This window comes from Sarcophilus harrisii, chromosome 3 (assembly GCF_902635505.1).
Source record: "Sarcophilus harrisii chromosome 3, mSarHar1.11, whole genome shotgun sequence".
NCBI classification, from domain to species: domain Eukaryota; kingdom Metazoa; phylum Chordata; class Mammalia; order Dasyuromorphia; family Dasyuridae; genus Sarcophilus; species Sarcophilus harrisii.
In genome coordinates, this window is record NC_045428.1 from 260219039 (window position 1) to 260231748 (window position 12710).

The 12710-nt window shown below is 31.7% G+C and overlaps 1 protein-coding gene across 10 annotated transcripts in view; it reads left to right on the forward strand.

The window, feature by feature from the left end:
- DMD (dystrophin) overlaps positions 1-12710 on the forward strand; it is a 2285006-nt gene that overhangs the window by 1167362 nt on the left and 1104934 nt on the right. The gene's annotated exons all lie outside the window — the stretch shown is intronic.

Sequence of the window (12710 nt, forward strand, 5' to 3'; positions counted from 1 at the left end):
GACAGAAATAGAGAGACAGAGTTAGAGAGAGAGATGAAAGAGACAGAGAATCCAAAACAGAGGAGTCCTAAATGGCTCATATAGGAGTAAAGTTTAAAAATCAATAGCAGGATGCACCAGAATAAAATGGCACTTAAGTAGAAGAGGAAATAGAAGAAGGAGGTATCCCAGTTTCCATGATGGGAAAGTAGTTTGTAGAAAACTACAGTTTTCTGTAGTTAAAATTTAAGTAGTTTGTCACTACTTAAAAGTTAGTTTCATTTATAATTTTAGGGATTTGTTGGTTTTTTCATATATCTCCTATTATTTTTTAAATTCTTCATGCCCATTGTTACTTACAGCATGGTAACATGCCAACATATTCAAATGATGCAATTTATTCAGCCATTTCCTAGTCAATGGTCTCATAATGTTTCTATGTTCTTACTATTATAGTTAATGCTTCTACTATTATAGTGGGTTCTGAATGCCTTACTATGACTGCTGGCTAAACTCTTAATTTACCTTCCATCTTGGTCCTTATTTTGAAAAATAAACCAACTCTTAAATCACCAAGAACAACTTAAAAAATAACAATTTGCCTGCTGTCAAAAATGTAATATATTTTGAAAATTTTTATCTTTTTTACCTTATCTTACTCAAATTAAGCCATTGCCATAGTGTCATGATCCCATTCTCTTATTATCTCACTTCACTAGAAACTTGGACTCAAACCCAGGATCCCTTTCCTCCTTTGAAAGGTGAGATTTTTGCCTTAACAGCCCATTGCTACTTCTGGAACTTTCAGAGCAATACCACAACCCTTTATGAAACCTCTTTACTTATTGTCTTCCCCATTAAAATATGAGCTCTTTAAGGACAGGCAATATATTACTGGATTTTAGATGTATTCCCAGCACTTAGTCCAATGTCTTATATGGGAAAAAAGTACTTAAACATTCTCTGTCTACCTATGTAGTGTACTTACCTTTTTGTCTATTTGTCTTCTTTCTATCAATTCTAGCTACCTATTTATTCCTAGCTATTCTGATGATCTCTTTCTAGCTAATTTTTACCTCGAAAATGGAGAGAATGATAGATAATAAAAGAAAGATAATGGGGGGAAACAACCCATTTGTGTGTGTGTGTGTGTGTGTGTGTGTGTGTGTGTGTTTTTGTGTGTGAAAGTTGGGAAGAGAGAAGTATTTTGGGAGAAAGATAAAGAGTTCAATTTTGGATATATTGAGTTTAAGATATCTATAGGACATTTATTTGGATGTCTAATTAGAGGTATAAAACTAGAGGTCAGCTGAAAAATTAGGATCTGTTTAGAGATGACAATTAAATCTATATCAATGAGATCATAAAGAGGAATAATATAGAGGGATAAAAAACATCGGCCCAGGATAGAATATTGGGTGAGATCGACATTTAACAGGCTTCATCTTGTTGAAGATATATTAAAGCAGACTGAAAAGTGGTAATCAGACAGGGAGGAGTAAAGCCAGGAGATCCATGTCACACATACTTAGAAAGAAGAGATGACATTAATGACTAAAGGCATCATTTTGAAATACTTTATTTTTCTAAGTTTGGAAATATTTAAATCTAAATATGTATATTAGTGCATCCATAAGAGACTATTAGGATAGGGTTAAAGACTACACAGAGCTACAGAAGAATAAAAACTGAAGAAAACCCATTAGATTGGGCAATTAAGAGATCATTGGTAATTTTGGGGAGAATTGCTTCAGTTGAATGATTAGGTCAGAATTCAGACATCACTATATACCTTAGTGATCCTAGGTCAAAGATTATATTCATTTTACAGAGACAGAATTACATAATAACTACAATACTAGACTTGCATTTAAATCTCTCCTAGCTATCTGAACCTGATGAATTCATTTATTCTTTGTAACTCTCAATTGCATCATTTATGAAATAAGGTTCTCTATCTTAAGATGTCTTTCAGTTCTAAGTTAATTGTGCTATGAATCTCTTTTTAAAATTTCAATGTGACATTATTGTATTATACGTAGATTTATCTTGTTTTCCAATATGATAGGGATTCCACTGTTGTGGGTTTTTTTTAACTTTCAGTAAATTTTCAGTCTAAAAAACATTTATTGCACTTTTGATATGCGTAATTCACTGTGTTAGGCCTAGGCCTAGGGCTACAATGGCAATAAATCAAATAGTCTCTCAAAGAACTATTTTTTTTTAATGATTTCTTACCCTGCCCCTGATCTTACCAACATTGCCTTTTTATTTCTATTGTTGCCTAGCCACTTGGCTTGCCTCTGGAATAATTAATGATGATGATGATGATGATGATGATGATGATGATGATGATGATAACTAGTATTTAAATAGAATTTTTATTTTTCAAAGATTTTTATATTAATTATTTCATTTTTGCCTCAGAACATCCCTGTGATTACTAAACCTCTCAACTGTCTAGATGATTCTCTAAGACTGTAGATGGAAAAAAAAAAAAGTATCAACTTGCATCAGAAGAAAAAAGAATTTCCTTATTCAGGTGCTTCCTATACTAATGATATTTTAGGTCATACCCTTATCTTTATCCACTATAATAACTTTCAAAAAGACAATATAGTTAATCTCAACAAAGAATAAGGTTTTAGAACTCCTTGAATGTAGTGAAGATCACAGATTTTCAGGGTCATGAAAGGACTGCAGAAAGCACCTTGTCCAATCTATAACTAAGCATGAAATCCCATTATTTTGTATGCAGTAAGTTATGAAGCTCTTTAACATTTTAAATGAGATCAAACCTACTACCCAGGAAGACACTCTGTTTAAGGATATTTCTGAGTGTTAAAAGACAGCATAGTGTTGGGACATAGTCTGGCAAAGAAGATAGAGAGAGAAAGTAGCCTTGGAATGAGAAAAACCTGAATTGTAGTCAGTCTCTCCTCTGATACTTGATGACTGGCTGTGTGACCCTGGATAAATCATTTAATCTTTCCACTCTCCAAGAAACTCTTTTTAAGAGTTTAAAAGGAGCACTTGCTTATCTGTCTCAAGTGAGAGGAGTTCAGATCCTTTGCCCAAAAACAAACAAAATCTTAGGACATTTTAAAATAAAGTTTAAATTTGTCCTTTCGCCATTAAAAGTCTGGCTATGTATTCTCCCCCTGCCACTCCTAAATAGTAATCATCTTACATGTCTCACTAGGCCAGGCTCAACCATGGTTTCCTTTCTTCTCACCATTTCTCACTTCATTTTATATTATCCCATTGTATATTGTATTTTGTTTCCTCTGTACTGCACCTATCTCCCATAGCCTACTCTCTGATACCTTTCTAGTTCTAGAGCAGTAATCAATTCAATCCTGCCACTATTCCTATAAAGTGTGTTTTTCCACTACCCTATACCTCCTCTCAGCATCCATATAAATTTCCAAATCAAAATACTCTTTCCTATCCAAAACTCTTGTATGTGCTGGCTTTCTCCATTGAAATGAATATCCTTGTGGGCAGGCACTGTTTTCATTTTTATATTTGTATTTATACCATTTAACACTGTGCTTGGCATATCATAAGTGCAAATAACTGATTTTTCATCCATTTATTCTTTCCAATTTCCATCTAAGACATATGAGTAACTTCTAGATATGAGTGAAAATATAAAAGATGATAAAAATAAGATTTTTTTTTTTAAAAAAGAAATTGATGCTATGACACAGTAAATGACCAGGTAGAAGCTAAAACTACAGAAATTTTAATTAAAATCTAGCTCTAAATGTCAAATATTAAGGAAATCAGTAAACAGAGTAATGCAAACTGTCACTTCATATTCTGTAGAAGATGTTCTCCCAGTAGGCACTCAAATGCATTAATTAATAAAGATGAAACTTTCTTTACTCACACATATAATATACAATTATGCTAATTGTCATAATAATCTATCTTCATCAGTATATGTTATCATATTTATTAGAATCCCTCTTTAATGTTTCTATAAGGTTCAGAAATGGCCTTATTAACATAAGCTAAGAAAGTTTTTATCAGGCTTTTACTTTTCTTCCTGGGGAATCCTATTGAATTTCCATAATTAAATACATTATTAAAGTATTTACTACTTTCAATATACCAATGGATATTTGAATGGATAAAATAGTCATTGAGCTAATTTGAAAAATAATCCTAGTCTGGGATTTCATTTCTTATATTTATTGCAAGGTAATTCTATAGCTTGCTTACTACTATTGTTGAGATAATATTTTAAAATTAAATTTATAGTTGCTCTTTGTTGTATTCTGGGCCTAATTCAGGCCTGTTAATGATGTAGGTTTGTTGTTGCAACAAAATGAGATGTGTAAGTTATTCAACAGTTTACAAAAGGAGATTTACTTAGACATAGAAGAATATTCAACAAAGGTAAGTTTGAGGATACCATCTTAGGGAACTTTCTTTGTGTGAACTTCCCATCATGATCCCACTAGCAAACTATCAGAGGGTTTCTAAAGATCCTCATGAATAATTCTGAATCCTGACAATCACAAAGTGTTGTCAACAACTTTAGTTTCTGGAGTCAAAGTAAAACATGAATATGAACTCAATAACATTTAAGGAAAAATTAACCTGCCTTGCATAGGAGAAGCAATTAGGATATGTTCTCACCAAATTCTTATAATTGTAATATGATTGATTCAAAGTTAAAAAAAATTTAAAGTGATTGAAATAAAGTTGTTACTTAAAAAAGGATTGAATATATTCCCCAGAAGTAAAGAAAACCATTCTGTACTCCTTAATAAATGTGGACTAGGATAATTTTTACAGGCTTTCTTCTGAAGACAAAAAACATACAAACCAAAAAGGACAAAAAATGCTCTCTGTCCTCAAAGAGCTTTATTTTTTTAAAATACATCATCTCTGAACAAGTATTCATTTCAACACTTCAAAGAGAAATGTTCATCTTTATTCCCCATCTATATCTTTCCATTTTATTTTCTTCTTAAAGATTATCATTCTAACCAATATATCACCATGGCTAGAGAAAACACAACTTCTGATTTTGATATGACTGATTCATATTACTTTAAGATGTTTAAAACAGTATTTCTCCAAACAAATGTAATGAAATTCAATATAGTTACAAATATTTATAAAGCAACTCATGTGCCAGGAATTGCATTTGGTGCTGGAGATACAAAGGCAAAATAAAACAGTCCCTCACATTTTTATTCAATGAGGAAAAATTTATCTGTTGAATGAAATGGTGTGTAGTATAATAGAAAGAGCTTTGAATGAGTCTAGACAATTATATTTTGCTTCCATCTCTGCTGCTAACTCACACTGAGAATATTAACTCAGTTCCTTCATCTGTAGAATAAGGGAAATGGAATTGAATTATCTCGAATAGTCTTCCCAATCTATTGACTAATTATTAAAATAATAATTCAAAGATTCATGATTCAGTTGTGGGAATGACAGAGATCATGCTTTATAACTTGATGGCCAGTCTCCCAGAATTATCAAAGAAAGGAAAATTCATGACTCTATACCCAATTTCGTGATAAATTTTTCTCAATTTAAGTAAATTGGTCCTTGGATGGCAGACATACTTATCATCATCATCAAATCCAAACTCAAGAAGCATAATCATAATAACAATGTACATATAAATAAAGCTTTGATGTCTTCCTCATAAGTTTAAGATAGGTATTAAAAATCATTACTCAACTTTTTAGATGATGAAATTGATGATCAGAAAGGCAAAATGATTTCTCAAGGTTAGATACCTATAATATAGAGCTAAATAAATATTTATGATATATTTTCATATGTCTAAACATAATTGGGACATATCTGTATCTTTATTCTATATACATATACTTTATACAATGCAAAGCATATATTATGAGCACATATGTGTTATATATTACATATATATATTTAGAATTCATTAAGAAACTCAAATACCCTCAATTTCTAAAAGCCTCTATGGGAAAAAAATTCAAAATTATGATAATATATATATTTTTAAATTATCATAAATAATAAAACTATTATAATATCTCATAAAAATAGTTATTCCAACTGAGAATTGAAAGAGATAGGTATGGGACAGGGATCACATGGTCAAGAGGAAAATGCTTTCCAGAGCCTGATAATTAAGCTCCATCCTGGTTCTGCCACATACAAGTTGGATGGCCTAACATGAGTCACTAAACTGTTGTGCCCCACATCCTATATTTGTAAAACAGGAGTACTGATCCATATCAATCCTTCTAATAATGTGATCTAGAAATTTCTGGGAACTAGGTGGCCCAGTGGATAGACCACCAGCCCTGAAGTCAGGAGGACCTGAGTTTAAATCTGATCTCAGACACTTATCACTTCCTAGCTGTGTAACCCTGGGCAAGTCATTTAACCTCAACTGCCTCAGCAAAAAAAGAAAAAAAATTTTGAGAACCCCCAGACCTTAAGGAAGTCATTGAGGTCAAAACTATTTTCATAATAAACATTACAATAATTTAATTTCTTAAATAGCAAACATCTAAAGATGTAAAACCATGTAAACAAAAGTTTTTGAGTGTGTGTGTGCATGTGTGCAGTATTGGGGTAGAGGTGGGGTTTTTTTTTTTTTTTTTTTTACAGTTTTAAGAATGTAGAGGGGTCCTGAGACCAGAAAGTTTGCAAATTGCTGAACTAGATATTCACTTAGGGCTCATCTAGCTCTAAATCTATGATCATAGCATAAGCAAAAGAAGGAGATTCAAATGCTCATTAAAATGCTAACTGGTCTGCTGCTCATTTCTTTTAGCCTTGGGACATGAGGCTACATACACATTTGCTTGATTGATCCAAAAACCATTCTCCTTTACTAAAAATGCTGCTAGATTTTTGGATGTTAGATATACTGTGTCAAAGATAATGAAGCTAACTTAATCAGCAAGTATGCCTTAAAAAATAGAATTCATAATGATGCATGAAGCCCTGTAGATGAGATTAATATTGACTAATATGTTCATCCTGCCCAGTTGACTGTTTTATTCTTCTTGTGGGTGCCTTAAAAAATATTTATTCATATCAATAAGGGAAACATTCAGATCTTGGTCAAATTTTTGTGGTGTTTATAATTGTGTTATTCTCAGATGAAACTATTTTTATCAATATATACAGATATTTTGGTTACTGCTACTTTTAGAGATGCATAGATCCCTTCCTATATCCTCATCCTGGATATACTAAAGTATAACGAAAAAGGGCAAAAAATTACTATGAATATAGACATAAAAGCATTGATGTCACCACCAAAGTTACAGTCATTCTGTGTTGCATTTTAATATAGAATTGAGAGATCTAGAAATATTTAGCTCTAAATATGTATACTATTATAGGATTGTATAACATATGATAGGAACTCTTAAAAATAAGGGAGATCTTAAATGTAATGGGCAAATATGTCAGCCCTGAAGTTATTTAAAAAAAAAAAAAAACAGTCATCTCTTGCCTTGAAAACTCAGAGAGAAGAAGCAAAAGAAGTAAATCAGTCAGTCAGTCAATAAGCATTTATTAAGCACTTACTGTGTGACTGACAGACACTTTGCCAGGAGTTAAGAGCTAGAAACATGCCTTCAAGTAGCTTATATTCTAATGGGGGAAGCAGCATACAAATGACTTTAAGATATGTACCCTGTAAATCAAAATTGAATATGATTTTTTAGTTCCACATACTCTCCTTACTCTATCTCTTCCCCTACTCATTAGAAAGTAAGAAATACAAATACCCAAATATGTTCCTTCACTAACTATATTTCAGAAAAAAAGAATGAAATGAAGTATAAGCTTCAATCTTCACTGTGAATCTGGAAATCACTGCCCTAGTTCAGGCCCTTCTTATCTTTTAACTAAACTATTACAGTAGGCTTATAACTTGTTTTTATAGTTTAAATCTCTCTCCACTTTAACATATTCTCCACAAAATTGCCATGCTGATTTTTCTAAATTGTTTTTCTGGCCATATCATTTCCCTACTCAATAAACTCTAATGACTATTATCTTCAGAATCAAACATAAATTCTTCTGTTTGGCATTTAAAGCAATTCACAAGTTAGCCTAAGTCTAACTTTCCAGTTGTATTTCACATTATTCTCCTTCACTTAGATGTTGACATGACCAAGTGGGTCTTTTTGTTTTTACTTATATATAATAACCCATCTCCAGCCTCCATACTTGTTATCTGACTTTCTTCCTTTTCTAGAATGCATTTTTTCTTCACTTCTTTTAGTTAGAACATCTGGTTTCCTTCAAATAGGAATAAGTTTAAGTACTATCTTCTATATAACACTTTTTCTGATACTTTCAAATTTTAAAACTCCCCACTGCTTGCCATAACCTTGTCATCACCATTTGCTATAAGCCTATAAATGTTTGTATCCCCAGGTCCTAGTATAATACCTGTCTCATAGTAGGAGGCATCTCAATAAATGCCTGTTAATTGACTGATACTTGTGCTGATACTATATAGCAATGATCATGCCCTGTTGGTAGGCTCTGGATCACAGTGGTGGGCTTTGGATCTCATTTACAAGTGTCAACCACAATGAATAAGACTTTTGCCTTTTGTTATCTTGTCATTTGTTCTTCATAAACTTATTTTTCAGACTTTGGAAAGGGAATAAATTCCAAATATATAATATCATTTTTAGCAAAAAGACAGTACTATTTTTCCATATGTGTTAGAGATCTAATTGATTATTTTACAAATTTTGTGTTGTCTTGTTACTGAGAATGACTAGCTATCAATTGTCAATTTTATTTTTTTTTCTATTTCTTCTTTCTTTTAGATTGTGATTTTTCTGGAGAGTAAAGATACTCTCTTATTCAATATAAACAGGAGAGAGAAAACGAAAAATATTGACTATTTTAGGACAAGACAAAGATATATGTAGATATGTGCCATTACATGGGACAAGTTTTGCAGAGTTAATATATTCTGTCAAAAGATGGTCACAAAGCTAATAGGAATAAGAAAATATTTAAATATTTTTTCAACTGAATGGGGACTCATAATGGATATAAATATGTAAATAGGTAGGTAAAAAATTAGAAAGGTAATTTAAGAAAGGGAAGAACACTAAAAACTAACTATAGCAGGGATTTTTTTTTTTTTTTTTTTTTTTTTTTTTTGCTGAAGTAATTGGAGTTAAGTGACTTGCACAGGGCCACACAGCTAGGAAGTGTTAAGTATCTGAGGTCAGATTTAAATTCAGGTCCTCCTAACTTCAGGGCTGGTGCTCTATCCACTGAGCCACTTAGCTGCTTCCATAGAAGGGATTTTTTATCTATTTTTTTTTTCCTGTCAAGACCTCTTGGCAGATTGTTGTCCTAAGGGTAATATTTTTAAATGTATAAAATATATAAAATTATAACTGAAAGTAATTATATCAAAATACAATTTTAAAAATATATATTAAAAAATTAATGGAACTCCTGGGATAAGAATGAGAAGCATCAGTGAAACTTCCCATACAAGGTGATCCATACAGAAATTATAAGGAAAAAAAATACAAAAGAATAAAAGGCAGGAAATGTTCTTTGACATGGTCTTTTGATGACTATGCAACTCTTGTTGGATACCCTAAAATTAGAAGTGCTACCTGGCAGATAGGTATTCTTATGGCTTTTTTAATGTCACCAAATATAGCCATTTAATGATAAAAGTTAACAGTTCCAAGAGAAGAATGGATGTTCTCCCTTATTCAATAGTTATTAAAGATCATTGCACCAGATTGATCAAAAGGTTACAAATAGGAATTTACAGGATATTATAATAAATTAGTCCTTCCATTTGCATTAACTGTCTTATTAGATAATTATATGCTACTCAAAAGAATAAAATGAAGAGAAAAGCAACAAAAGTGAAAAAAAAGGTAAGAGGACATTTGGGTAGATAATCTGAGGATTAAGCCTGGGTATTAGCATAAAGGACAATTAGATGGCTCAATAGATAGGAGTAAATAGGGCTTGGAGTTAGGAAAACCTGAGTTCAAATCTGGCCTCAGACAATTAAGAGATGTGTGGTTCTGAGCAATTTGCTTAACCTTATTTACCTCAATTTCCAGATCTGTAAAATGAACTGGGGAAAGAAAAGGCAAATCACTCCAATATCTTTGTAAGGAAAACCCCAAAGGGGGTCCCAAAGAGTCAGGCATGACCATCAAACAAGAAGAACAATTTGTATAAAACTCTTCATTGATAAAGAGTGCTGATTTTTTGTTCCATGCCTGTGTTAGGATCAGAGTTGACAAAAGTTTAGGAGAGAAGAATTCTGGCTTCTAGTTTCAGTAGAAGACAAATAGTTCAAGACTTTCTTCAAGAAAGAATCAACAAGGATAGAGAAACTTTGGGAAGAAGTTGATTTATAGACAAGCCAGTACCTTTAGCATGTCTGTGTTTTTCAATTTGACACACTAGAGACTTCTGGAAATTTCCTCTTGAATAAGATGGAGGACGGTTTCTCTTGGTTGAGATATTTTATTAATAGTGGGAAAGCTTATTCACTTTGTATGTTTCCTGGTATATTCTAATCTATATAACTTCTCTGATTTCTCTTGGCTACTGGCTTGGATAAATGGATTTATTCATGATTCAATATGGTGATTATCTGTATAACTTGCATTTGGTGGAAAGTGAGTTGTCTTTGAATATAGTTTGAGATACTTAGTTCTACTAAGTTTTAACTTCCAGAAAAGTAGTTTGAACTTATTTCCCCTAGCCTATCAAAACATAGAGGGGCAAATAAATATAGCTATCCTTCAATATCTCTTCTCTGAAGACACTCAAGCATAACACCCTCATGGGTCCAATATCCTACTCTACTCCAGACAAAAATAAAGGAGGGTGAAGGTCCCTGCAGGAGAGTGGACAAGAATTCAGATACATCTATTTATGTCCCCTATGAGCCAGATTTTAACAAAGCCATGTAGACATAAGCAACTTACATGGGCAACATACACACACCCTAAATATGGAGAAAGGTTTAAAAAAACTTGAGAGTTGTTTTATTTAGAGGAAAAATTGATTCATATCTCTTTTCAAATATGAAAATTAGTTACCAAAGAAGAAACTGTTGTTAACTTCTATATACAGGAAAACAAGAAAAAATAAATACAAGTTGCAGAAGAAAATTGTTATTTATAAAGAATAATTTTGAAAATGAAATTGTTAGCCATAGGACAAAATATTCAAACTGAATATATTTGTCTTTGTTAAAACTTTTCTCAAATGCATCAAGAGAAAACAATACAAAAATAATAGTGTTTATGTAAATTGTATTTACTCATCAAATGTTAACATTAAAAGAGTAATATATGAATCTACATGGTTTTAGTTACAGGGAGAAGAAAGAGAGAGAAAATCAGAAGAAATATAAATTCTCAATCAGCTAATTTAGCAAACCACATAGATTAACAAATATATGAAATTGGAAGAAAGTATTTGTCAAATTTTTAAGTCAAAATTAAGCACTCTGAGGTTCACTCTCCTAATTGTACAGCTTAGCCTAGACCACAATTTAATGAGGCATCCAGACCATTCTTGTTCCATTCTTGTCTCTACTCCATCCTCCTCTTCTTAATCAGCAGCTCTCCTATTGTCCATCCCCATTTTCCAACTCATTCCCACATGTCTTCTTCCTCCAGTAGAATATAAATTCCTTGAGGGTAGAGGCTGTCTTTTTTTTTTTTTTTTTTTTTTTTCTTTTACATATTGTGCTCAGCATAGGGCCAGGCACATGGTAAGTGTTTAGTAAGTTCTACTTAACAATACCTCGCCATCTACCTATCTATGAAATCTATATTCCTCTGTCTATGTATCTAATGAAGGGTGAAAGAGCTATTTGGAATGTGAAGGATTCACAAAGGCATTCTCTTCACCAGAAGGTACCTTTTTTTGTTGTGAAAAGGTCAGGGACATTCAGCCTTATAATTTCCTTATAAAATATGCTTAAATAAATAATATTGCTATTATCATTTAGGAAAATTGGAAAAATATGAGATGTTGGATAAGTTATCCATTAAATCAACAACTGAATCCAGAATAGTCAACTCAATCCATGTTTGTTCATTACTTTAACTGCTAGAGTATAGGCAGAATTGACAAAAATGGATTGAGTTGACTATTCTGGATTCAGTTGTTGATTTAATGGATAACTTATCCAAAATCTCAAAAAAAACAAAAAAAAAAAAAAAAAAAAAAAAAAAATAAAAATAAAAAAAAAAAAAAAAAAAAAAAAAAAAAAAAAAAAAAAAAAAAAAAGATGAGAAAACCCACAGTTACATTTCCCTAATTGAAAAAAAGTAAATAAGAATTTAAAAAAGATAATTCAGTAAGTCATATTATTGACGTCTTGCTATTTATCAATCAATAATCAAATATTTATTACATGTTCTTATAAACCTACAACTTCACTAGATGCTTGATATACAAACAAATAAGTATAAAAGAAAGATAGTTCCTTCCCTCAAGGAGCTTGCATTCCACTGAAGTAATAAATAATTTATAAAAGAGTAAGTATAATACATGTGCAACATAAATAGTAAGTAAAGGGGGAGAACATTAATAAATACAGAAATAAAGAAAATCATCTTAGAGGAAGTGACATATCAATTAAATCTTAAAAGAATCCGAGGATTTCATGAAATGGAAATTAGAAGAAAAGGTTTTTCTAGCATGTTAGACAGGTTGTGCAGCAA